Consider the following 22,295-nt stretch of genomic DNA (forward strand, 5'->3'; position numbering starts at 1 on the left):
AGGACATTGCCCTCCCACCCCCAGTCCAGGAAAGCCTTCACTTAAACGAAACCCAGAATCTGAGGATGGACTTTATGGAAGTCCATCAACCCCATAAAATTGTATGCAGAATTGCGTGTGTGTGTATGTGTGTGTATCTATGACCCGTATCTTTATCAGCTCATCAAAGGGGTATGTTACTCAAAATAGTTAAAAACCAACAGAAAACACGCCCCTGGTTTGAATCATCCAAGAATAGTGTCAGAGTGTTAAGAACTTGAGCTGACATCTGATTTGCCGGGCCCCTTGTTTGACCTGGCAGCCCAGGTGCTTCCTCAAGTCTATCTGAATTCTTTGAAGTGGTGCCAGCTATAAAATACTTTTGATATTCTGGAAAGATAAATAGAAAACTGGAGCGTTCTGTTTTCAGAAACTGTATTTGAAAGTCTATTACCGGCAAGCAGTTTCAGTGCTTTCAAGAGATGGTCAAAGTGATGTGATCGAAAAAAGGCTAAATCAAAAAAAAAAGAAAGAAGGCTAAATCTATTCTATAACTGTGTATATATGTGTGTGTGTGTGTGTGTATTTATATATATGTAATGGTCATACCTGCTGGGATCTGTCTGCCTAACCATATCTCTGGGATTTTCCTAAACAGTACAAATTTCAGATATTCTCTTCTACTAGACCTTATGCCAGATCAATGTGGCCCAGTATTTGAGTCAGAGAAAATGGACAATACGACCTCAAGTTCCATTGTTTGCGTCTTTCTGTTGCATATCTTTGTCCTTCCCAGTTTCTCCAAACTTTTTTAAGATCCAAACGTAGGTTTTTTTCTTTGCATTTATCTTTGACAAATAGCAGAAATAATTCTAGAATGACTGAACATACTAAATGCTTAGCTTATTTTATCCTATTTCTTTTCCATAAGGACATAAAGGTTTACAACAGACAAAAACAATACAAAAAACACAAGAGCAACAAACATACAAAACTCCTAGAAACAGAGCACTAGGGCCAAAGAAAAAGGAGCTCACAATTATCCTGAGGGTAAACATGGCTGTGACTGAATTTGGTATTTTTGTTCTCAGTGTTCTAGCTGCCAAGGCAAAAGTGAAGACACAGTACATGTTCAATAGATCTTGTCATTTGAAAGGAATCAGTTTATCAGAGAAGACAGAACATAAATTTTTTTGTTTTCATAACACTACATTCTAAATGTGATTTCTCATGTGATTTGTTAGGAACCAGTAAATGATATAATAAAGCAAATAAGCAGATTTAAACAACAAATGCAAAGCATAAATTAAATTGATATTTCTTATGTCCAATAAAAGCCAATGACATAAAAGTAACCTGCTGCTGCTAAGTCGCTTCAGTCGTGTCCGACTCTGTGCGATCCCATAGACGGCAGCCCACCAGGCTCCCCCGTCCCTGGGATTGTCCAGGCAAGAACACTGGAGTGGGTTGCCATTTCCTTCTCCAATGCATGAAAGTGAAAAGTGAAAGTGAAGTCGCTCAGTCGTGTCCGACTCTTAGTGACCCCATGGACTGCAGCCTACCAGGCTCCTCCATCCATGGGATTTTCCAGGCAAGAGTACTGGAGTGGGGTGCCATTGGATGGTTGTTTTTTAAGGGACTTATCTAATGTGGTTCAAGCCAATTGCTTTCTTGTGGTCTAAACTGGTCCAAAGTTAGAGCTCAGAAGGTTTGAAAAGTGTGTCCTTTGGGTCATTGTTCTAAATAGCACCTCTTCTAGCTAGGGCTTTGGTAAGTCCTTTGATAGTCTCTTCTCTGTGATACTTTAAAATTTTGAGAGTGCCTTGTAATATTAGTGTTTTAAAACAGGAAGTTATAATTTGTTTGCATGTCTGACTGTGCTTCAAAGCTATAAATTCCTTGAGAATAATAACCAAGTCTCATTCATGTGTGTTTCCCCATCGCCAGTACACTGCTTGAATACAAGAGGGGTAGGCACAGAAGGAATATTGGTCAAATAAATAAATGGTTATCATTTCAAGGTTGTGCTGTGTCCCTGAAAGCCGGTAGTCCACATTGCTGAATGAGGGTGGATTTAGTTGATTCAGAAACCAAACAAGTAGGTGATATATCCTATTATACACTGAAGATGACAGTGGCCCAACCAGTGAGATGTCCTTGAGGGAAGCAGACGGGCTACTCTGACAACTTCTTAGTATGATGTCTCCTTATGAGGTCATTACCATGGTTCAGGTCTGCTTTGCTTTGCATACTCAGATACTTGACCAGTCATACACATACACCACATACACTACGAATTACCTACCATGGATCAGACACTATATTATCATGGCTGAAGATACTATGGTATAGAAAGAGATATGGTTCCTGCCCTCCTAGGGCTTCCAGTCTATTAGAGATGGCAGACATTAATCAAACTGTAACAACGACAACTGTATAACCACAAACTGTGACAAGTCTATGAAGGAAAAAGACAAGATATTATGAGAGAGTACAGCAGAGGTCTTGTCTTGGAGAACAGTGAAGACTTCCCTGAAGCAGTGATGAGAGAGCTAATTCTTAGGTGTGCTGATAAGGAGTCCAGCGCCCTCAAGGAGGAAGGGGTCCAGGGCTCTTGAGAAGAAGAAAAAGGAGCCTGGGGCTCTAGAGGAGGAGAAAAGGACAAACGTTTTTCTTCTACATTGCTCTGTCTTAGTCAATATAACAATGTATCTTGCTCGAAGACATGTTTCTCCTTAACAAGAACCTACTGACTATTGTGGGAGAGGATCTGGTAAGAGCTTTCTATTGTTACCTCTAATCTTGTTAATTTAAGATAATATGTTGTAGGAGTGGATCTGGTAAAAGTATTTAAGGCCTTGATAAGACTAGCTAGGGGAACACTCTCAGTCCCCCTTCTAATGTCTGTATCAGAAGCTTTTTTTTGTCCTTTTTCACTTTAATAAAACTCTGCTACACAAAAGCTCTTGAGTATCAAGGCTGGTCCCTGGTGCCGAAGCTAAATCTTATTCTTCAGAGATCGTAAATCTGACATCGTTCACCATAAACCATCAGTGACATCTGAGCTAGGAATTAACTAAGCAAAGAGAAGTTGGGAACACCCCGATCCAAGGGGACAACAGTCCTAAGTCCAGTGATAAAAGAGATATAATGTGTTTGAAGAATCAAAAGAAGTCTCAAGTGGCTGTGGTGCAGAGCATGAATGCAGATTCAGGAGAGGAAAAACCAATGCAGAAGGCTAGTGCCTGAGCACTTAACGCCTATCAGTTCAGTTCAGTTCAGTCACTCAATCGTGTCCAGCTCTCTGCAGACATCATGGACTGCAGCACGCCAGGCTTCCCTGTCCATCACCAACTCCCAGAGCTTTCTCAAACTCATGTCCATTGAGTCAGTGATACCATCCAGCCATCTCATCCTCTGTCATCCCCTTCTCCTCCTGCCTTCAATCTTTCCAAGCATCAGGGTCTTTTCTACGGAGTCAGTTATTTGCATCAGATGGCCAAAGTTTTGGAATTTCTGCTTCAGCATCAGTCCTTCCAATGAATATTCAGGACTGATTTCCTCTAGGATTGACTGATTGGATCTCCTAGAGGTCCAAGGGACTCTCTCAAAAGAGTCTTCTCCAACACCACAGTTCAAAAACATCAATTCTTTGGCATTCAGCTTTCTTTGGTCCAACTCTCACATCCATACATGACTACTCAAAAAAACAAAGCGCTGACTAGACAGACCTTTGTTGGCAAAGTAACGCCTCTGTTTTTTAACATGCAGTCTAGGTTTGTCATAGCTTTTCTTCCAAGGAGCAAGCATCTTTTAATTTCATGGCTATAGTCACCATCTGCAGTGATTTTTCAGTTCAGTTCAGTTCAGTAGCTCAGTCGTGTATGACTCTTTGCAACCCCATGAATCGCAGCAAGCCAGGCCTCCCTGTCCATCACCAACTCCCGGAGTTCACTCAGACTCATGTCCATTGAGTCAGTGATGCCATTCAGCCATCTCATACTCTGTTGTTCCCTTCTCCTTCTGCCCCCAATCCCTCCCAGCATCAGTCTTTTCCAATGAGTCAACTCTTCGCATGAGGTGGCCAAAGTGTTGGAGTTTCAGCTTTAGCATCTTTCCTTCCAAAGAAATCCCAGGGCTGATCTCCTTCAGAATGGACTGGTTGGATCTCCTTGCAGTCCAAGGGACTCTCGAGAGTCTTCTCCAACACCACACTTCAAAAGCATCAATTCTTCGGCGCTCAGCTTTCTTCACAGTCCAACTCTCACATCCATACATGACCACTGGAAAAACCATAGCCTTGACTAGACGGACCTTTGTTGGCAAAGCAATGTCTCTGCTTTTGAATATGCTATCTAGGTTGGTCATAACTTTTCTTCCAAAGAGTAAGTGTCTTTTAATTTCATGGCTGCAGTCACCATCTGCAGTGATTTTGGAGCCCCAAAAAATAAAGTCTGACACTGTTTCCACTGTTTCCCCATCTATTTCCCATGAAGTGATGGGACCAGATGCCATGATCTTCGTTTTCTGAATGTTGAGCTTTAAGCCAACTTTTTCACTCTCCTCTTTCACTTTCATCAAGAGGCTTTTTAGTTCCTCTTCACTTTCTGCCATAAGGGTGGTGTCAGCTGCATATCTGAGGTTACTGATATTTCTCCTGGCAATTTTGATTCTAGCTTGTGCTTCTTCCAGCCCAGCGTTTCTCATGATGTACTCTGCATATAAGTTAAATAAGCAGGGTGACAATGTACAGCCTTGACGTACTCCTTTTCCTATTTGGAACCAGTCTGTTGTTCCATGTCCAGTTCTAATTGTTGCTTCCTAACCTGTATATAGGTTTCTCAAGAGGCAGGTCAGGTGGTCTGGTATTCCCATCTCTTTCAGAATTTTCCACAGTTTATTGTGATCCACACAATCAAAGGCTTTGGCATAGTCAATAATTTGGCAGTGATTTTGGAGCCCCCCAAAATAAAGTCTTTCACTATTTTTATTGTTTCCCCATCTATTTGCCATGAAGTGATGGGATTGGATGCCTAGTCTTAGTTTTCTGAATGATGAGCTTTAAACCAACTTTTTAACTCTCTTCTTTCACTTTCAAGAAGCTCTTTAATTCTTCACTTTCTGCCATAAGGGTGGTATCATCCACATATCTGAGGTTATTGTTGTATGCAAGGAACCTCCCACCTCCTGGCACACAACAAATTCTTTGCTATCCCTACCTAGGGATGTTTCTATGATAGTTCATTCACCCTGTGGATGCTCGACAATAGATCTGAGACTCTGTTTACTGGTGCCAGCAGTTTTCTGACCCAGGAGGATAGCTGGGCTAAAGTTGGGGCTGGGAATGCAAGGAGCAAAGGATAGCGCCTTCCAAAATCTTCTGGGATTCTTTGCCCAAACTTTCCATAGGAGTTTTTTTTTATAGTGGCTATTTCCCACCCACCATCCATCAACCCACACCAGTCTGATTTCACCCCTTGTGTTCCACTAAAGCAGGTAAATACCAATGATCAATGTATGGAGGGAAGTGGACTGACATGAGCAAGTTTACTTCTAGGTATAGAGGTAAGAGAGAAGCAAGACTCAGGTGTGATTCCTGGCTTCTGGCTTTCTCAGCACCATTTTCTGAGAAAGATTTCATTGGACAAGAACCAGACTAGGAAGAAGATATGAATGCAGTTTTGGAAATGTTGAATTAGAGGTTCCTTTAAAGGACAACATGGGATTCTCAAATGTGGTGTGTGTATGTGTGTATGTGTAAATTTGTGGGCCTGGGATTCAGGAAAAGCATAGATTGGAGAAAAAAAATGACAGTCATTGCTGTAGAAATGGTCATTGAAGTCATAGGAGAAGCTGTGATTGTCTAGAGTAGGCATTCTTACCCTTTTTTTCCTGTGAAACAAAATCCTTCTCTGAACGTTTTTAAATGTATGAAATAAAATACATATGATGAAAGCTCATATATATTTAATTATAGATTCATTTAAGATAGTATATCAATATCCACTGGATATTGATAGACTAGCTGAATATATAACATGCTGTTGTTGTTCGGTCACTAAGTCTTGCAACCCCATGGACTGCGGAACAGCAGGCTTCCCTGTCCTTCACCATCTCCTGGAGCTTGCTCAAACTCATGTCTATTGAGTTGGTGATGCCATCCAACCATCTCATCCTCTGTTGTCCCCTTCTCCCGCCTTCAATCTTTCCCAGCATCAGGGTCTTTTCCAACGAGTCACTTCTTCACATCAGGTGGCCAAAGAATTGGAGCTTTGGCTTCAGCGTCAGTCCTTCCAATGACTATTCAGGACTGATTTCCTTTAGGATTGACTGGTTTGATCTCCTTGCTGTCCAAGGGACTCTCAATAGTCTTCTCCAACACCACAGTTTGAAAGCATCAGTTCTTTAGTGCTCAGCCTTCTTTATGGTCCAACTCTCACATCTGTACATGACTACTGGACAAACCATAGCTCTGACTATACAGACCTTTGTCAGCAAAGTCGACAATACGCTGTCTAGGTTTATCATAGCTTTTCTTCCAAGGAGCAAGCATCTTTTAATTTCATGGCTTCAGTCACTGTCTGCAGCGATTTTGGAGCCCCCCAAAATAAAATCTGTCACTGTTTCCACTTTTTTCCCCACCTATTTGCCATGAAGTGATGGGACTGGATGCCATGGTCTTCGCTTTTTTGAATGTTGAGTTCTCAGCCAGCTTTTTCACTCTCCTCTTTCACCCTCATCAAGAGGCTCTTTAGTTCCTATTCACTTTTTGCCATTAGAGTGATATCATCTGCATATCTGACATATATTCATTGGATGTTAAGAAACTATCTGGAACTGTATAATACAAAGGCTAAAAAAACTATTGAGATGGAAGAAATATATTGCATGGAATTTCCTAGCAGTCTAGTGATTAAGACTCTCTGCTTCCACTGCAGAGGGCATGGCTTCAAGCCCTGGTCAGGAAACCAGGATCCTGCAAGTTGCCCTCTGTGGCCAAAATATATATATATATGCAGGGCTTCCCTGATGGCTCAGATGGTAAAGAAACTGTCTGCAGTACAGGAGACCCGGCTTCAATACCTGGGTCGAGAAGAAGATCCTCTGGAGAAATGAGTGGCTACCCACTCCAATATTCTTTCCTGGAGAGTTCCATGGACATTAGAGCCTGGCGGGCTACAGTCCATGAGATCACCAAGAGTTGGACATTGAGCGACTAATACTTTTCACAACATGCAGGTATACTGCAAAAGAAATTCCAATAATAGCCTGAAGCAAGGCATAGCAAATTATAAAAGCAAACTCTAGGAACTGCAGTAGAGGAATGAGGAGAAACATGGCAAAACCCATCCAAAGCCTTGATGTGAATGGAGAATGGGGAAATAAAAATATTCAAAAGATCTTATCTTTTGAGGGAAAGAGAAAGAAGAAGTAGGGAAGGAAGCATCTCTATAGGGCAAATAGTTGATGTATTTTTTAAATGATGATAGAAAGATCTGTGGGCATTAATAAGCAGAGGAAAAAGAAAAGAAATCATAGATAAAATGGAAAAATATAGTGGAGCTTAGCAAACAACCGGGGCTTCCCAGATGGCTCAGTGGTAAAGAATCTGCCTGCCACTGCAGGAGACACAGCTTTGATCCCTGAGCCGGGAAGATCCCCTGGAGGAGGAAATGGCAACCCACTGTAGTATTCTTGCTTGAAAAATTCCATGGACAGAGGAGCCTGATGGCCTGTGTCCATGGGGTCGCAAAAGAATTGGACAAGACTGAGCAATGAGTGACTAACAAATGACAAGGAAAAAGGGGAATGAATGGTAATTTGATAAAATCAGAGAATCAACAAAATAAATAATAAACATAGTATCGGTTGGCAGAACTAAGGTGAGTGTTACTAATTACCATTAAGTGTAAATAAACTAAGCTACCCCATTGGAAACCAGACTGTCAGATAGTATTAAAAAAAAAACCCAGCTATGAAAAAAAAAACCCAGCATATAAGAAACAGATTTAAAACAAAATGATACAAAGAAGTTGAAAATAAGGGAGTAGGCAAGGCATCCCTGGCAATGTTAAGCAAAGGGAAAAGAGAAGAGGCAACGCTGATATCAGGAGGAATCTAAAGAAAAGCACTAAATTGGTTAATATAATATGAATAATTTAAAAAGAAGTTTTAATAATCACAAACTAAAGAACATGGCAGGTAAATATATAAAGCAAAAGCTATTAGAAAGTCAAGGAAAACTTGGCAGAAATACAATCATATTGTGATTAAATAGAACTTAGTACAGAATAGGCAAAACTTAGAGGAATTGAATAATGAAATTAATGAATTTGCCTTACTACCATCCATGGCATTGAATATAGAATATCCTTCTTTTCCGTATGCCCATGAATCATTTACAAAATTAGACCACATACTTGGTTCACAAAGAAAACATTAACATATCTTTAATAAAACAAGTTTATAGAGCATACTCTAATTGTAATCCAATAAAATTAGAAATGCATAATAAAAGGTGATAAGAAAACCTTTGACTGCTTGGAAATTAATAAACAGACTTGTAGATGACACTGAAATTAAAGAGGACATAAAATCTGAAACTGTAAGCTATCCAGAGAACAATGAAAAAGAGAACACTTCAGATTATAACCTATAGAACACCCTCTAGTAAATGATGCTGTAAAGCTGGTTCTGTAGATGGAAGAAAATAATTTGACCCCATCTAGGACAATTTCAGGAGACGGCAATGGCACCCCACTCCAGTACTCTTGCCTGGAAAATCCCATGGACAGAGGAGCCTGGTGGGCTGCAGTCCATGGGGTCACTAGGAGTCGTACACGACTGAGCGACTTCACTTTCCCTTTTCACTTTCATGCATTGGAGAAGGAAATGGCAACTCACTCCAGTGTTCTTACCTGGAGAATCCCAGGGACGGAGGAGCCTGGTGGGCTGCCGTCTATGGGGTCCCACAGAGTTGGACACGACTGAAGCGACTTAGCAGCAGCAGCAGTAGGACAATTTCAAAATATGGTTGAAATATTATCATTTAAAGTAAACATAAAGTGAAATAATGAAAAGCTTAGGAGAAAATTTAGGAGGGGATCTCGTGATTATAGTTAATAATATTGCACTGTATACTTAAAATTTGCTGAGAATACAAAAGGTACCACACAAAAGGTAACTATGTAAAATGATGGACATATGAATTAAGTTGATTGCAATAATCATTTCAGAATGCATACATATAGTAAATCATTCCATTGAGTACCTTAAAAAATGTTGTACAACCTCAATATATACAATTTTTGTTTGTCAATTATCTCAAAAAATCTAAGGGAAAAAAAGACACTTTCTCTGATAAAGTACCTGTATAAACAGCAGTTGCTTAAAACATTTTGTTGAAATTTTAATCTCTTTTACATAATTTATAAAGGAAAACTGGGAATTCCTGGTGTTTCAGTGGTTAGGACTCCATGGTTTCACTGCCAAGGGCCCCAGACAAAAAAATAAATAAATAGCATCATTAAAAAGAATAAAGAGGAAACATTCAAAAATAAAAGCAACTATTTTTATTTTGTATATGTTTAAAGAAAGGAAGAAAATATAGGTGATCATATGTACAACCTAGGAGAGCAGCAGACTTATAGATAATAAAGTAAAAGATTTTGACCAAAAGATTTGACCAAATGAAACCTTTAAAATGAATTTATAAAAGAGACAGCAAATCTGGGAGGAAATGCAATAAAGAAAATAGCAAGTTAACGTCTATAACATAGGAGAAACACATACAAACAGTTAAGGGAACTGATAAACCTGTAGATAAAATGGAGAGAGGACATGAAGACGTAATTCAAAGAAGACCAAGTCTGAATAGACTAGAAGCATATAAGTGCTAAGTCTCATTTATAATAGCAAAAGAAATGCAAAAAGTTAACAATGAGACATCACTTTTTATTTATCAGACTGTGAAAGTTTAAAAATTCATCTAATTTTATTGCTGGTGAAATTGCCGAAAAAGAGGCAATTATTACATATTGCTGTTAACTGGTACAGTCTTTTCAGAAAGCATTTGGTGACATCTACTAAAAACAAAAAGATAGCCTTTCCTCTACAAATTCTATTTCTGGGAAGTCATCCTATAAAATAAAAGCACTAGAATGTATTTACAAGCATCTATATTGCACATTGTGAAGTCAAGTGGGCCTTAGAAAGCATCACTACGAACAAAGCTAGTGGAGGTGATGGAATTCCAGTTGAGCTATTTCAAATCCTAAAAGATGATGCTGTGAAACTGCTGCACTCAATATGCCAGCACATTTGGAAAACTCAGCAGTGGCCACAGGACTGGAAAAGGTCAGTTTTCATTCCAATCCCAAAGAAAGGCAATACCAAAGAATGCTCAAACTACCGCACAATTGCACTCATCTCACACGCTAGTAAAGTAATGCTCAAAATTCTCCAAGCCAGGCTTCAGCAATACATGAACCATGAACTTCCTGATGTTCAAGCTGGATTTAGAAAAGGCAGAGGAACAAGAGATCAAATTGCCAACATCCGCTGGATCATGGAAAAAGCAAGAGAGTTCCAGAAAAACATCTATTTCTGCTTTATTGACTATGCCAAAGCCTTTGACTTGTGTGGATCACAATAAACTGTGGAAAATTCTGAAAGAGATGGGAATACCAGACCACCTGACCTGCCTCTTGAGAAACCTGTATGTAGGTCAGGAAGCAACAGTTAGAACTGGACATGGAACAACAGACTGGTTCCAAATAGGAAAAGGAGGCTTTTAGGCTGTATATTGTCACCCTGCTTATTTAACTTCTATGCAGAGTAAATCATGAGAAACACTGGGCTGGAAGAAGCACAAGCTAGAATCAAAATTGCCGGGAGAAATATCAATAACCTCAGATATGCAGATGACACCACCCTTATGGCAGAAAGTGAAGAGGAACTCAAAAGCCTCCTGATGAAAGTGAAAGAGGAGAGTGAAAAAGTTGGCTTAAAGCTCAACATTCAGAAAACGAAGATCATGGCATCCGGTCCCATCACTTCATGGGAAATAGATGGGGAAACAATGGAAACAGTGTCAGACTTATTTTGGGGGGCTCCAAAATCACAGCAGATGGTGACTGCAGCCATGAAATTAAAAGACGCTTACTCCTTGGAAGGAAAGTTATGACCAACCTAGATAGCATATTCAAAAGCAGAGACATTGCTTTGCCAACAAAGGTCCGTCTAGTCAAGGCTATGGTTTTTCCTGTGGTCATGTATGGATGTGAGAGTTGGACTGTGAGGAAAGCTGAGCGCCAAAGAATGGATGCTTTTGAAGTGTGGTGTTGGAGAAGACTCTTGAGAGTCCCCTGGACTGCAAGAAGATCCAACCAGTCCATTCTAAAGGAGATCAGTCCTGGGTGTTCTTTGGAAGGAATGATGCTAAAGCTGAAACTCCAATACTTTGGCCACCTCATGCAAAGAGTTGACTCATTGGAAAAGACCTGATGCTGGGAGGGATTGGGGGCAGGAGGAAAAGGGGACGACAGAGGATGAGATGGCTGGATGGCATCACCAACTCGATGGACACGACTTTGGGTGAACTCTGGGAGTTGGTGATGGACAGGGAGGCCTAGCGTGCTGCGATTCATGGGGTTGCAAAGAGTTGGACATGACTGAGCGACTGAACTGAACTGATATTGCACATTGTTCATGATGGCCAAACTGAGATTAAAGAAAATGTTCATCATTGAAGGAGTTATTGAATAAAGCATAGTACATTTAATGCAGCTATTAAAAAGCATGGATCAGAAGTATGCAAACTTACATGGTAGGATTTTTTTAAAGGAAACCATGGTATGGAGAATTTACATAAACCATCCAAGATTGCACACCTAAAAAGGAGTTAAGGTCAGGATCCAAAAAGTCTGGGTCAGAGTCCGTGAATTCAACCACAATCCTATGTTCCTTCTGAAGTGGAGTGAATAAAAAGTTGATATTGATGCTGTTGTTCAGTCGCTCAGTCGTGTCTGACTCTTTGCCACCCCATGGAAGGCAGCATGCCAGGCTTCCTTCACCATCTCCCAGAGCTTGCTCAAACTCATGTACATTGAGTCGGTGATGCCAGCCAACCATCTTGTCCTCTGTTGTCCTGTTCTCCTGCCTTCAGTCTTTCCCAGCATCACAGTCTTTTCAAAAAAAAAAAAAAAGGTGATAGAGGATGACAAATAAAAGGGAGAAAAAAGGTGTGAGATGGCTAATATCACGCATGTTTAAAACAGCATGGAACAAAGCAGAAATAATTGTCTGGTAGCTCCTGTACAGTCTTCCCTCCCCACCCCTTCTCCATCCAAAACAGGAGAGGAGAGGGTCCCTTCCTAGCTCTCAATGTGGTATAGGAATAGGGACTTTTCTTATTTTACCAGAGGTCCCTCCAGCTTCCTTTGTTGGTTTACAGAAATTGTCCAGTCTTGGCAGATATCACTGCTTTGGGGCTGCTTATGATCCCTTCCTGAGCTGCGACCATAAATGGGACACTTCCTCAGAATAAGAAGGGTGCTCAGGCCAGAAACCAACAAGTCCATTACAGAAATGAATAATCAAAACAGTAGCCAGTATTTTTTGAGAGCAACTTACGGAGTTTTACCTGTGTTAATTTTGTTAAGGCTCACAATAGCTCTCTATGGGGAACATTGCTTTCAGTATACAATGTGGTAGACTAAACTATGGCCTCCAGAGATACCGCTTCCTAATCCCCAGATCCTGTGTATATGGCAAAAGGGCAAATATTACCTATTACTAAAGAATGAGGTTTCCCTGGTGGCTCAGATGATAAAGAATCCGCCTGCAATGTAGGAAATTTGGGTTCGATCCCTGGGTCGGGAAGATCCTCTGGAGAAGGGAATGGCTACCCACTCCAGTATTCTTGCCTGCAGAATCCCATGAACAGAGGAGCCTGGCAGGCTACAGTCCATGGGGTCACATAAAGTCTAACACAACTGAGCAACTAAATGCATACTAAACAATTTGTTTGTCTTTGTCCCTGTGAAGTGAATTATATCTCAACAAGCTGAAATAAAGACATATTAATACATGGTAGCATTGCTGTGGGTGATAGCTCTGATTTCACCATAAGGGTGGATCTGTAGCTGCCAGCAGTTCCAGAGTCACATAATCTCAGCATTTTAACTGGAAAGGAAAGGAGCATCTTTCTTGCAACTCTGCTTTGAAAAATCTCAAAGAAAGTCTTGAGTCAACTGTTTTGGGTTATGCTCGAATCCTTTTGTGTCCTGGGAAGATCACAGGTCTGTGATCAGAAGAGAGGGAGGAGTCTGAGGGGACAAAAAACAGGATTCCATTGTGTTAGGGAATACAAGCAGAGTTAATTGCAGAAACTGTGGAGAGAAGTTTGGCAGAATCCAAGAGGGAATATTGGACCTTGAGTATCAAGAGTTTATAACTAAGGAACAGCAAGTGCCCAGTTAGATTAACTACATTTGTTTGCTCTGAGGAGTCTCAGTAGAGACATAAGATTTAAGGAATCAATTAAGGCTGGAACCACTGTCTTAATAGCTTACAGGGCTGTGAGGTAAATTCAGAACCAACATTCTGGCTAAAAAAAAGCAATGTAGAGAAAGAAATTCAAAGCTATAAAAACCATACACACAGATAAATAGATAGATATGCAAACTATTTAAAGTAGTTGCTTTTTGGAATTTACTTGAGGGACACTTTCATTTTTTTTGTTTTCATTTTTTGTGTTGTTTAAATATTTTGCAATATTTTATAAGAAATGAAGAATTTTTTTAAAAAGGAGAGAAACTGTGTGAAAAAGAAATGGAGTTTTCTTTGTTGTCAGTCTCTTCTTATCTTCTCCAGGACTCTTGTCTTTCACTGACTATTAACAGTAGATGGACTAAAAAAAACGTAGATTGGAAAGAGTGTATTTTATACTCCATATAAGAAAAACAAAAAGGGAGAGGCACACATTCACATACCCATAGATTATCTTTGAAAATATAAATACGAACCTGGTAGAACTTAATGATTCTCAGGAGGAAAACTGGGGGATTGGAGGGTAAGAGGTGTACATTACATGGTGTACAGTTGACAATGTTTGAATTGTCTTACTATGTGATTGACAGTTCAATTCAGTCGCTCAGGCATGTCCGACTCTTTGAGACCCCATGAACTGCAGCATGCCAGGCTTCCCTGTCCATCACCAACTCCCAGAGCTTGCTCAAACTCATGTTCATTGAGTCAGTGATGCCATCCAACCATCTCATCCTCAATCATCCCCTTCTCCTCCTGCCTTCAATCTTTCCCAGCACCAGGGTCTTTTCAAATGAGTCAGTTCTTTGCATCAGGTGGCCAAAGTATTGGAGCTTCAGCTTCAGCATCAGTCCTTCCAATGAATATTCAGGACTGATTTCCTCTAGGATTCACTAGTTGGATCTCCTTGCAGTGCAAGGGACTCTCAAGAGTCTTTTCCAACACCATAATTCAAAAGTATCCATTCTTCAGTGCTCCGCTTTCTTTATAGTCCAACTCTAACATCCACACATGACTACTGGAAAAACCATAGCTTTGACTAGATGGACATTTGCTGGCAAAGTAATATCTCTGCTTTTTAATATGCTGTCTAGGTTGGTCATAGCTTTTCTTCCAAGGAGCAAGCATCTTTTAATTTCATGGCTACAGTCACCATCTGCAGTGATTTTAGAGCCCCCCAAAATAAAGTCTGTCACTGTTTCCATTGTTTCCCCATTTATTTGCCTTGAAGTGATGGAACCGGATGCCATGATCTTAGTTTTTTGAATGTTGAGTTTTAAGCCAACTTTTTCACTCTCCTCTTTCACTTTCCTCAAGAGGCTCTTTAGTTCTTCTTCACTTTCTGCCCTAAGGGTGATGTCATCTGCGTATCTGAGGTTACTGGTATTTCTCCCGGCAATCCTGATTCCCACTTGTGCTTCATTCAGCCCAGAATTTTGCATGATGTACTCTGCATATAAGTTAAATAAGCAGGGTGACAATATACAGCCTAGACATATTCCTTTTCCAATTTAGATCCACACAGTCAAAGGCTTTAGCATAGTCAATAAAGCACAAGTAGATGTTTTTCTGGAACTTTCTAGCCTTTTCAATGATCCAGCAGATGTTGGCAATTTGATCTCTGGTTCTTCTGCCCTTTCTAAATCCAGCTTGAACATCTGGAAGTTCACAGTTCACGTACTGTTGAAGCCTGGCTTGGGGAATTTTGAGCATTACTTTGCTAGCTTGTGAGATGAGTCCAATTGTGCAATAGTTTGAACATTCTTTGGCATTGCCTTTCTTTGGGATTGGAATGAAAACTGACCTTTTCCAGTCCTGTGGCCACTGCTGAGTTTTCCTAATTTGCTGGCATATTGAGTGCAGCACTTTCACAGCATCATCTTTTAGGATTTGAAATAGCTCAACTGGAATTCCATCACCTCCACTAGCTTTGTTCATAGTGATGCTTCCTAAGGCCCACTTGACTGCACATTCCAGGATGTCTGACTCTAGGTGATCACACCATTGTGGTTATCCGGGTTGTGAAGATCTTTTTTGTACAGTTCTTCTGTGTATTCTTGCCATCTCTTCTTAATATCTTCTGCTTCTGTTCAGTTCAGTTCAGTTCAGTCGCTCAGTCATGTCTGACTCTTTGCAACCCCATGAATCGCAGCACGCCAGGCTTCCCTGTCTATCACCAGCTCCCGGAGTTTACTCAAACTCATGTCCATCGAGTTGGTGATGCCATCCAGCCATCTCATCCTCTGTTGTCCCCTTCTCCTCCTGCCCCAATCTGTCCCAGCATCAGAGTCTTTTCCAATGAGTCAACTCTTTGCATGAGGTGGCCAAAGTACTGGAGTTTCAGCTCTAGCATCAGTCCTTCCAATGAACACCCAAGACTGATCTCCTTTAGAAAGGACAGGTTGGATCTCCTTGCAGTCCAAGGGACTCTCAAGAGTCTTCTCCAACACCACAGTTCAAAAGCATCCATTCTTCGGTGCTCAGCTTTCTTCACAGTCCAACTCTCACATCCATACATGACCACTGGAAAAACCATAGCCTTGACTAGACGGACCTTTGTTGGCAAAGTAATGTCTCTGCTTTTAAATATGCTATCTAGGCTGTTCATAACTTTCCTTCCAAGGAGTAACTTAGATCCATACAATTTCTGTCCTTTATTGTCCCAATCTTTGCATGAAATATTCCCTTGGTATCTCTAATTTTCTTGAAGAGATCTCCAGTCTTACCCATTCTATTGATTTCCTCTATTTCTTTGCATTGATCACTGAGGAGGACTTATCTCTCCTTGCTATTCTTTGGAACATGGATACGTCATTCCTTTTCTCCTTTGCCTTTAGCTTCTCTTCTTTTCTCAGCTATTTGTAAGGCCTCCTCAGACAACCATTTTACCTTTTTGATTACTTTTTCTTGGAGATGTATTGCCTATTAAAATAGTTTTATATTTTTTAATTGAAGTACAGTTAATTTACAATGTGTTAGTTTCAGGTTTACAGCAAGGTATATATAAATATATATATATTATTTTTCAGATTCTTTTCCATTATACATTCTTAATAACAAGGTACTGAATATAGTTCCCTGTGCTGCACAGTATGTCCTTATTGTTCGCTTATTTTATATACAATAGTATGCACGTGTTAACCTCAAACTCCTTATTGTGTCCCCTTCCCCACCACTACCTATTCCCTTTGTAATAATAAACTTGTTTTCTATGTCTGTGATTCTGTTTCTCTTTTGTAATAAGTTTACTTGTTTCATTTTTCTTAGATTCCATATAGAAGGGATATCAGATGATATTAGTCTTTCTCTATGTGGCTTACTTCACTTAGTTTGATAATCTCAGTTGTGTCCATGTTGCTGCAAATGGCATTCTTTTGTTCTTTTTTATGGCTGAATAGTAGTCCATTATATGTACCTGTATGTGTGTATATATATTAATATATATGTACACCACATCTTCTTTATCCATTCATCTGCTGATGGACATCTAGGTTGCTTCTATGACTTGGCTATTGTAAGTAGTGCTACTGTGAACATGAAGGTGCTTATATCTTTTCAAATTATACATAGCTTTGTCTGGGTATATGCCCAGGAGTGGGACTGCTGGATCATATAGTAACACTGTTTTTAGGTTTTTCGAGGAACATCCATACTGTTTTCCACAATGGTTGCACCAGTTTACATCCCCACCAGCAGTGTGGGTGTTTTTCTCCACACCCCTCCAGCATTTGTTACTTGTAGACTTGTTAATCATGACCATCCTGGTGTGAGATGATTCCTCATTGTAATTTTGATTTGCATTTCTCTGCTGCTGCTGCTAAGTCGCTTCAGTCGTGTCCGACTCTGTGCGACCCCACAGACGGCAGCCCACTAGGCACCTCCGTCCCTGGGATTCTCCAGGCAAGAACACTGGAGTGGGTTGCCATTTCCTTCTCCAATGCATGAAAGTGAAAAGTGAAAGTGAAGTCGCTCAGTCGTGCCCAACTCTTAGCGACCCCATGGACTGCAGCCTACCAGGCTCCTCCGTCCATGGGATTCTCCAGGCAAGAGTACTGGGGTGGGGTGCCATTGCCTTCTCCATTGCATTTCTCTATTAGTTAGCAATATTGAGCATCTTTTTGTAAAATTGATTTAAAAAAACAATAGCATTCAGAGACTGAAAAAAGGTAGAATGAGTAGTATCTCAGGCAGGTGGGGTAGACAGCTATTGCCAATCCCCTCCTATTCTGCCTCCCTATACTGCAAAGCCTAGAAACCTAAGACTGCATTTCCTAGACCTTCTTGTACCTGGATGTGTTTTAAATTCCCCAATACACGTGTAAGGAGCTTTTGTTGAATTCGGAACTGAGTTAAGTGACGGAGAAGTGAAGCAACATGTGATGATTTAGGAAGTCATCGCTCTGGCTGTGGCTTCCCCTTCCCTAGATCTTGGCTAAGGTGTTGTGTTCTCAGAACCAATAGTTAGGACAACTTCCTATTTCCCCACTTCTCTAATGTGGCAGAGATAATAGTTTTCTTGGTGAAAGTTGTGCCTGACTTGCATCAATCCTCATTCAATAACCAGCTCCGAGTAAGCATGCACACATGCTAAGTTGCTTCGGGTGTGTCCACTTCTTTGTGACCCTCTGGACTGTAGCTTGCCAGGCTCCTCTGTCCATGGGATTCTCCAAACAAGAGTACTGGATAAGGGTTGTAGTGTCCTCCTCCAGTGGATCTTACCCACCCAGGGATCGAACTCTTGTCTCTTATGTCTCCTGCATTGGAGGGTGGGTTCTTTACCCCTAGCACCAGCTGGGAAGCCCAGCCTTAAGTATAGATTACTACAATTTGTGAGTCTTATTTGCTATAGGCTCTGTGAAGTATACTGGTCCAGTCCTGAGCTGATGTCCCAAGCAGGGCTGCTCTTGAATGTTCAGTGCGTAGTAGATACAACATTTCTTCTTGTCCCTCAGCATCGGGGCCCCTTGTCCTGCATTTGTGAAATTCCCTCAGGTTATGAATCGAACCTATAGGGCTTATCATCCTCTATAAAAGCCGAAGTGCTAGGAACTTTATTTCCCACATTCCTTGCAGCCAGAACATCAGTACATGGACCAGGCTCTGCCAGTTTGGCACACCAGCCTCTAAGATAGCTAGAAAAAATGGTTTCAGGAAGATCACTTGCTGGAAAAGCAGTGGCTGCAGGGGTGGTGATCAGTCTAATACTCAGTGCTGGTTGAATCATCAATGCAGGCTTCATGTCCAGCATTCTGCAGCCATGGCACTCGTGTCCTTGTCACCAGACCAATTCTGTAACTTGACTTTAGCTTCCGTTGTGTGACCCAGAACGTGAGTCTTCTCTTCAGTTCTCCCACTGACTCTGTGAGCAACTTAATATCCTTTTAATAAATTTCTTTCTGCCTAAAACATCCACAACTAGTTTTTGTTGGTTAAAATTAAGAATCTTGACAGAGGGACTTCCCTGGTAATCTAGTGGTTAAGACTCTGTGCTTCCACTGCAGGGGCAAATGTTCCATCCCTGTTCAGGGAACTAAGATCCCACATCCCAAGTGGCTGGAAAGAAAAAGAATCTTGATGGATACAAAGAAAGAAGAAACATCCTACCACTTAAGTAGAGTTTTTGTCAGCAAGATTTGAAACTTAAGGAACATACTTTTCATTACTGAAGTATGGCCAAATGGTAGCATGGATCCATCTATGCTATTATATGTCTTACTTGTATTAGTTAGGGTTCTTTGGATATATGTATATATCTGTATAACGTACTGTTAATTATGTATATGTGTGTGTGTGGGTGTAACACATTGGCTCATGCAATTTGTTACACCCACAGATTATGAGAAGTCCCGTAATCTGCTGTCTACAAGCTGCAGACCCAGGAAAACTGATGATGGTGATGCAATTCACTGTGAGTCCAAAGGCCTGAGAACCAGGGCAACCAATGGTTTAAATCGCAGCCTGAGCAACAGAGAAGACAAGAGGAGATGTCTCAGTTGAAGCAAGTACAAAGCAAAAAGGGAGGGATTCCTCCTTCTTCAAATTTTTGTTCTCTTTAGGTCTTCAACAGGTTGGATGATGCCCACCCACATTGGGAAGGGCAAGCTACTTTGCTGAGTCCACTGATTCAAGTGCTAATCTCATCCAGAAAATCCTATCCACTCATCCAGATATAGTATTTAATCTGGGCACTCCATAGCCAGTCAAATTGGCACATAAAATTGACCATGATATACTACATTAATGAGGATTCTTCTGGTTAAAAAAATAACCTCAATTCAAACCATATTAGGCACAATGGGAAAAATATTTTGGGCTCATTCAAATCTGTTGATTTGAGGTGAGTTAGGAATACGGGTGGGGTGCAGGACTCTTGCCCTATTTTGTCTCTGTTTTTTAGGGATTTTGTTTGTTTGTTTTTCTTTGTTTTATTTTATCTTTAGCACATTGGTTTCATTTTTTTCCTCATTGGAAATTGGCTTTCTCTACATAGCAAGAAATGTGACCGGCAGGTCCTAATTTTTTTTCAGTGTACAACTTCCACCCTGGAGAAGGACAAATGTTATCGATTTAAGCCTGAAGAATCCCGGAGAAGGAGGTTAATTGGCTTGACTAGAATCAAGTGCCCTCCTCAGACCAATTTACTGTGGCCAGGAGGGATGTAGTTAGGTAAATATATGGTCTTTGCCATGATGTCTCCCATGAATGGTGAGAAGGGAGGAGTTAGTTTCCAAAAGAAGGGAGAAGTGCTAGATGTGTAATACCACAGCTATTTCTTACGGTATACCTGATGATCGAACACACTTATATGGTAGGCACGCACACGTGCTCTTTCTTCTCACACATACTTTCCCCCAAATTCCTTATATAATACAATGCAATTAAGCCATATACAACTTCAAAAGCATCCACATTCAAAATCACATCTGACAGTTGCATCCATCTCTGAGTACAGAATCTTTCAGATCAGATTAGTCGCTCAGTCATGTCCGACTCTTTGCAACCCCATGAATCACAGCACGCCAGGCCTCCCTGTCCATCACCAACTCCCGGAGTTCACTCAGACTCATGTCCATCGAGTCAGTGATGCCATCCAGCCATCTCATCCTCTGTCGTCCCTTTCTCCTCTTGCCCCCAATCCCTCCCAGCATCAGAGTCTTTTCCAATGAGTCAACTCTTCACATGAGGTGGCCAAAGTACTGGAGTTTCAGCTTTAGCATCATTCCTTCCAAAGAAATCCCAGGGCTGATCTCCTTCAGAATGGACTGGTTGGATCTCCTTGCAGTCCAAGGGACTCTCAAGAGTCTTCTCCAACACCACACTTCAAAAGCATCCATTCTTTGGCACTCAGCTTTCTTCACAGTCCAACTCTCACATCCATATATGACCACAGGAAAAACCATAGCCTTGACTAGACAGACCTTTGTTGGCAAAGTAATGTCTCTGCTTTTGAATATGCTATCTAGGTTGGTCATAACTTTCCTTCCAAGGAGTAAGCGTCTTTTAATTTCATGGCTGCAGTCACCATCTGCTGTGATTTTGGAGCCCAGAAAAATAAAGTCTGACACTGTTTCCACTGTTTCCCCATCTATTTCCCATGAAGTGATGGGACCAGATGCCATGATCTTCGTTTTCTGAATGTTGAGCTTTAAGCCAACTTTTTCACTCTCCACTTTCACTTTCATCAAGCGGCTTTTTAGTTCCTCTTCACTTTCTGCCATAAAGGTGGTGTCATCTGCATATCTGAGGTTACTGATATTTCTCCCGGCAATCTTGATTCCAGCTTGTGCTTCTTCCAGTCCAGCGTTTCTCATGATGTACTCTGCATAGAAGTTAAATAAGCAGGGTGACAATATACAACCTTGACGTACTCCTTTTCCTGTTTGGAACCAGTCTGTTATTCCATGTCCGGTTCTAACTGTTGCTTCCTGACCTGCATACAGGTTTCTCAAGAGGCAGGTCAAGTGGTCTGGTATTCCTATTTCTTTCAGAATTTTCCACAGTTTATTGTGATCCACACAGTCAAAGGCTTTGGCATAGTCAATAAAGCAGAAATAGATGTTTTTCTGGAACTCTCTTGCTTTTTCCATGATCCAGCGGATGTTGGAAATTTGATCTCTGGTTCCTCTGCCTTTTCTAAAACCAGCTTGAACATCAGGAAGTTCACGATTCACATATTGCTGAAGCCTGGCTTGGAGAATTTTGAGCATTACTTTACTAGCGTGTGAGATGACTGCAATTGTGTGGTAGTTTGAGCATTCTTTGGCATTGCCTTTCTTTGGGATTGGAATGAAAACTGACCTTTTCCAGTCCTGTGGCCACTGTTGACTTTTCCAAATTTGCTGGCATATTGAGTGCAGCACTTTCACAGCCTCATCTTTCAGTATTTGAAATAGCTCAACTGGAATTCCATCACCTCCACTAGCTTTGTTCGTAGTGATGCTTTCTAAGCATCACTTTCTAAGTCAAGTCACCACTTGACTTCACATTCCAGGATGTCTGGCTCTAGGTCAGTGATCACACCATTGTGATTATCTGGGTCATGAAGATCTTTTTTGTACAGTTCTTCTGTGTATTCTTGCCATGTCTTCTTAATATCTTCTGCTTCTGTTAGGTCCATACCATTTCTGTCCTTTATCGAGCCCATTTTTGCATGAAATGTTCCTTTGGTATCTCTGATTTTCTTGAAGAGATCCCTAGTCTTTCCCATTCTGTTGTTTTCCTCTATTTCTTTGCATTGATCGCTGAAGAAGGCTTTCTTATCTCTTCTT

This window comes from Bos taurus, chromosome 3, assembly GCF_002263795.3.
Source record: "Bos taurus isolate L1 Dominette 01449 registration number 42190680 breed Hereford chromosome 3, ARS-UCD2.0, whole genome shotgun sequence".
NCBI classification, from domain to species: domain Eukaryota; kingdom Metazoa; phylum Chordata; class Mammalia; order Artiodactyla; family Bovidae; genus Bos; species Bos taurus.